Source organism: Lepidothrix coronata, unplaced genomic scaffold (genome assembly GCF_001604755.1).
Source record: "Lepidothrix coronata isolate B3197 unplaced genomic scaffold, Lepidothrix_coronata-1.0 Scaffold12, whole genome shotgun sequence".
Lineage (NCBI taxonomy): Eukaryota > Metazoa > Chordata > Aves > Passeriformes > Pipridae > Lepidothrix > Lepidothrix coronata.
In genome coordinates, this window is record NW_016690192.1 from 6,140,191 (window position 1) to 6,145,734 (window position 5,544).

The window sequence follows — 5,544 nt, forward strand, 5'->3', positions numbered from 1 at the left end:
AAGATGCTATAAAATCATCACAGTGAAAAAGCTGAGGATTTAATTGCCCTATTACTGCATATGTCAATCCCTTTATATTTTCCTAGTGCTTAGTCACAGTTACTTTTACTTTGATTAGCCTCTCCTAATTTCAGAGCATTGATCTTACTATTTTTGATTCAAGGTACTTAATTTTTTTATATTTAACTGCAGTATTTTATATTTATGTTTCCAGCTGATTTACTTTTCTGCAAGACTTAAACTAAAATTGAAAATACGCAGATTTCAGAAAAAAAGGTAAAAATTATTTCATATATTAGGCAAAGACATTATAAGAAAACATATCAAGAAATAAAATACACACATAGACACATACATACACAATTAATTTAAAAGCTATTTATCGACCATTTAAAATTTAATCAGAGTTTTGATTTCAGGCTTAGATTGGTTTTAGCTTTCAAGCCAGTTCTTTCAAAGTGTTTGACTCTATATCTGCTTTACAGAATATTTTTGTAGTATATATGTATATATACATGGAGTAGAAATGTTTTAGCTTTCAAATATTGTCACTCTTTGGCAACTGAGAAGGGGCAGGCTGTCATCTGACAGAAAGAAGTGTAGCCCCATAAAATTCAAGTGAATTAATAAGCTGACTGAAGTTTTTCAATGGAATATTTCTGATTTATGCAAACTGAGGATGTTTCCCTACATTATTTTCTTGAAATACAGAACTAGCCTAGTTTTACACTCTGGGTTGCTCCTTTTTTGTCAGCTGAGGGTGGGCAACACCTTGTGAGCTGGCATTGCCTCTTGTAGAATTCCAGGTGCTGCAGCAATAGGCAACAACACTGTATTGACAGGTCAGTTCACTGCAGCTTTAGCTCATTTTGCAGTATTTTTTCCAGTCTAATTTTGGAGTATATTTTTAATATTACAAATACAGGCTGTGAACAAGACTCACAGAGGATGGATAATAAAATGAACACACAATTTGGAGGTGACTCAAAAGAAGGGAGGCATTAGCTGCTCTCACAAACCTTTACTCACCAGTTGCCTGAAGAGTGGGCCAGCAGTTGTACCAAGGCTCCCTTAACAGGCAGGACATGTAACAAATAAAAAATGATGTCACCAATAATTAAAACTGCAGAGTTTAGTTTAATCTTCTTGCACAAGGATTTATGCATGTTACTCCCATTAAAACTAGTAGGATCTGCTTCCATAAATTTCCATTCAGTAGGTTTATAACATTACCCAAATTATTGCTCTATAATATACTTACACCCTATGATTTCAGAAGCTTCCTTTGCCTCTGAACATCCCTAGCTCCAATTTTAATAAATCATCCCATTAGGAAAAAATCATACAACGTCTACCATTTCAATATTCTTATTCCATTTTTAAGGAAGGGGCACGAGTTGTTATTTGTTCCCATCTGATGGGTCAAATTTTGTTTTCAGAATCACCAGTTACCGGTACTAAATTGGATGATTAAAAAACCAAAATGGATCTTAACTATTAGGTTATACTTAAGAATTAAAAGGAGTCTCTGAAAGATGATGCTGACTGCATAAACAAAGCAACATGCTAAAGTGATGGAGCACTATGTAGGATCATACTTTAATGTTTTAGATTCTCCAGGGACTGGAGAGGAATCAGCCAGGCATGAGCAAACACAATCCTGGCTCCATCATGGGACTCACAGCCTATCACCATGCCTGACCTCCACCAGAACAGAACAGACACTTTAAGAGATTTCCAGAATCTGATATCTGAGATGTCTTGGGAAAAGCATCAGGACTATCAAAAAAAAAAAAAAAAGCCATATACTAAAAAAAAATTAACAAATTTTCCAAGATATCCATAAAGAATATTCTACTAAAGCAATGACAAATATAACCAAAACTTACCCAATTCTGGTTTCACTCCTGCACCTAAAAGAGGGGCTTCAAAATGAAAATGATGGCTAAAAGGGTCCTTGGGAAGGGGCAGTATTACCACAGATGACAAACATTTCTGGTGCACTCCTGTTGACAGGTATGAATCCTGCCATTACCTGGAGTCCCCAAAAACCAAAAGAATTTTCAACCTACTCCTTCTAGAAAATATAACCATAAACTGAGGGCTCAGCTGAACAACCCAAGGCTGGGTTGCCACAGTTTTCCAGCTGGCCTGCAGGAGCTCCACAGCTGTATCCCTTGTTCACAGTAGATGCAATAAAGCATCACGTAATTTGGGCTAATTTTGGGCCAAGTAAGGCCCCTTAGTTTCCATTGGCCACATAGAGTGGATCTGCCTCATGACTGCATTTGGCTCAGTCCCTGAGTGTCTGCAAGTTGTACATCCAGGCACCGAGTGCTCAGGACAGCTTGTGATGGCCAAAGTGGCCTTACATCATGATCTGTGGGGCAGGGAATACCTTTCTACTCTGTGCTTGTTTAGCTCTCAGCAAAAGAGCTCACATTAGGGGCTCTTCCTCACGTCCTTGCAGCTTGCCACCAGTTTATACAACTTTGTTTATACAACAGTTTATACAGTCTCTTTCTGTGACCTCCAGAGGAGGAGCTGAATGTTATTATTTACATGCAGCACCACTTGGAGATGAAGCTGTAGCAGAGGTCCCAGGGCACCAGCCATGGTACGTACACATAAACAGCAAGAGGCAGCCCTTGCCCCCGATAACTTACAGTCCAAATAAACAAGACAAGCGGGAGGTCAGAGAGGAAACAGAGGCACAAAGAAGTGACGTGATTCGCCTGCAGTCACCCCGTAGATGATTGGCAGAGTCAGGATTAGAGTAATAGATCACTGAATCAATCCACTGGCTAAACATACTGCTTCCCATTATTTCTTGGGAGGCAAACCAGGAAGAATGATCTCACTCTGCTAAGAGCCATAATAAAAATAACAGCAGTACCAAGGGCAAGTTCAGAGCTTTCTACATGATGTGCTGCAGATCAACTGGTGGAGAGGCTGCTCTCTCCACCACCATGTTTTGAATTGTCTTCACGGCAGGAATGATGGAAGACAGAGGAATGGCTGACAGTACTGAATAAAACTCCATGTAAATTCCCCTTATGAACATCTGATAAGTATTTATATGGGCATAAAGGGTTATTTATTTCCCCGTCCCCATGAATGATTTACATGCTACTCTCCATTTTTATAACGCACTCGCTGGGGCTTGAGCAGGAATGTACTCTGACTGGCTCTTTTTCCAAAGAAATGACTGACACAGAACTGGAGCCAGGATGCTGGGTGGGGGTGGAAACATTGCCAGTGGTCTTAACTGTCTTTCACAGCAGCCATTTTCCTCCCTCCTTTACACTTTTGACCTTTTTTTTCCCCTCTTGTCAATGAGTTTCATCTTTCCCAAAGTCTCTACAGTCTTCAAGTTCCTTTGCACATTCTGTAGGTAGAATAATGCCTTTTTAAGTGACATCTGTTAAGGATAAGATTCAGGAAAGAGCCTGTAGAAGTTTAAACTATAATCACTCAGTGAATGTGACTGCAGTGCCCGGGAGGTTCCTCTGGTTCTTTAGCTCTCACTCTGACTCAAGCTGTACCAGGACTGCCTCCAAGGGTTTTCCTACCCAAGGGCCTGGGTTAGATTTTTGAGGACTCTCTAATTCCACACCAAACTGAGCCTCAGAATTTCAGAATTATTCATTCCAAATCTAGGTCCACTTTTGTGATTTATAAAGGGCAAAATCAAAGCCTGGATCAATTGCTGTTATAGAATTTACAGTTCAGCCATATCTCAATATTTTTCCCTGATCCGATTTCCTTCTCCTTGCCAAATGGGCGTCCTAGCAGTATAAAAAGTACTTAAAGAGATACAGTGAGAAACATTACAGATAGATTTTATATGGGACTTCCAAGGCCCTTGGCCTTCAAATTCCAGGCAGATGAGTGGGAGTTCAGCTTGAAGAAGCACATTTTTTCCTAGATGCAGTCAAATGAAGTACTGAATACCTCACTTTCAGTAATACCAAATATAATATATGTGATCCCACTCAGCTGTATTTGATAGCTGGAATGAACACAGTAAATATGTTTACAAAGTGTTGGACAAAGATTTATCACTTAAAATTCAAAGAAAATCTTTTTAAATATGTCAAATTTATAAAACCTGTGGCTCTATCAGTTATTCTCTAACCCTTCATATTCAGCCCTTTTCTTAAGAAAACATGGCTACATTGTCTTCATTAGGAATTCTACGGGAATCATCCAGAATGGAGTTTGGTAATGTTTCCATCAGTCCTCATTTCTGTAGTTGTGTTGTAGTATTAAATTATTTTCAGAGCAAGAGAGTCACGGTTGTAAAATGCATACTGTGATTAAAAAAAAACCAACAAACCCCAAAAAACTAAGGAAATTAAAATATAGAGCTATATATCAGATAAGAATTGTGTACACTACCTTGTACCAGCTTTTCTCAGTCTGCCATTCGAACACTTCTGATACTAAAATGCTTCAAAAGAAAGACATTAGGATCAGCTCTGAAGTAAAAACATCAGCACAAATCTGAGGTTGTGCAGAACCTGAAACAAGGAAAACAAAATCAAGGTTTTGTTATCCAAATCCCTCATTGTGAAAACTTCAGACCAACTTTCTGTGAAGTCACAGTAGCCTCAAAAGCTACTGCTGCTCATCACAGCCTCTTCCATGCTTTTAAAGCTATTCCACAGTCCTGACTCTCCATCAAAGCAACTGCAATAGTTTCCTCACAGGATAAAGCTCTGGGTGGGAGTTAGGAGTGGTGGACAACAGATGTTACTCTATATTACTTCTCTTTGTAGCTTTGTATCACTTCTGAGGAGGATGAGGATCTCCCCTCGCACCCTTGTGACTCACGCTGTGACCACACAGTCAGCCCTCCATATTTAAATTCACAGCATCTCAGCTCCCTGAGATGTATGAGCCTGCATTACTGTGTGAACCTGCACATGCAGCCGGGCTCCATTTACACCCCTTCAGCACTGCCTGACACAGGCTGGGCAAACCCACCTGGAGCGGCCATGGCCGGCTGTCCCCTCACGGACCCTCAGGCACCCAACATGGCGCCCGCCGCCCCTCAGCGCCCCTCAGCCTTCCTCCTCCCCTCAGGGCAGCCAGGCTGTGCGCGAATGTCCCGCTGGTCATGTTTTCACATGGACAGGGTCAGAGCAGACTCATGGCAGCTTGAGATTGCCTGTGAAGGACTTGTTTTCCCACCTTCACACTTTCCCACCTTCCTGTTTTCCCACCCTCCCATTTTCCCGCCTCCTGCTGCCTCACAGCAGTGTGAGTGACCCAGGGCTGGGGTGTTGGAGGGGTTATCCAGTACCTCCTCTGTCGCCGGCTTCAGCGCCATCCTTACCTTGGGAGCAGTCTGACCATGTGCTGAGGCAGAAATAACTCGGGGTAACATTCCTTGGGATGGAACTTCTGCTGCCCAACTTGTTCCTTCAGGCAGACATCCTGCCTCCTCTGTGCCTACACCATCTTCTCAAGGTTTTGTCCCATTAAATTCAGTGGATTCTCCACAGACAGCCCAGTTACAGTGGCAGCAGTGCTCTGGGC

At 41.4% G+C, this 5,544-nt stretch overlaps 1 long non-coding RNA gene across 1 annotated transcript; it reads right to left on the reverse strand.

Annotated features, from left to right (window-relative positions):
• Window positions 1–1,029: 1,029 nt before the first annotated feature.
• Window positions 1,030–5,204, reverse strand: LOC108492724. The gene is made up of 3 exons (XR_001873199.1): window positions 4,990–5,204; window positions 4,402–4,523; window positions 1,030–1,070 (listed from the first exon to the last, which is right to left on the reverse strand). It is a non-coding gene; the product is annotated as an uncharacterized LOC108492724 (long non-coding RNA).
• Window positions 5,205–5,544: the final 340 nt, after the last annotated feature.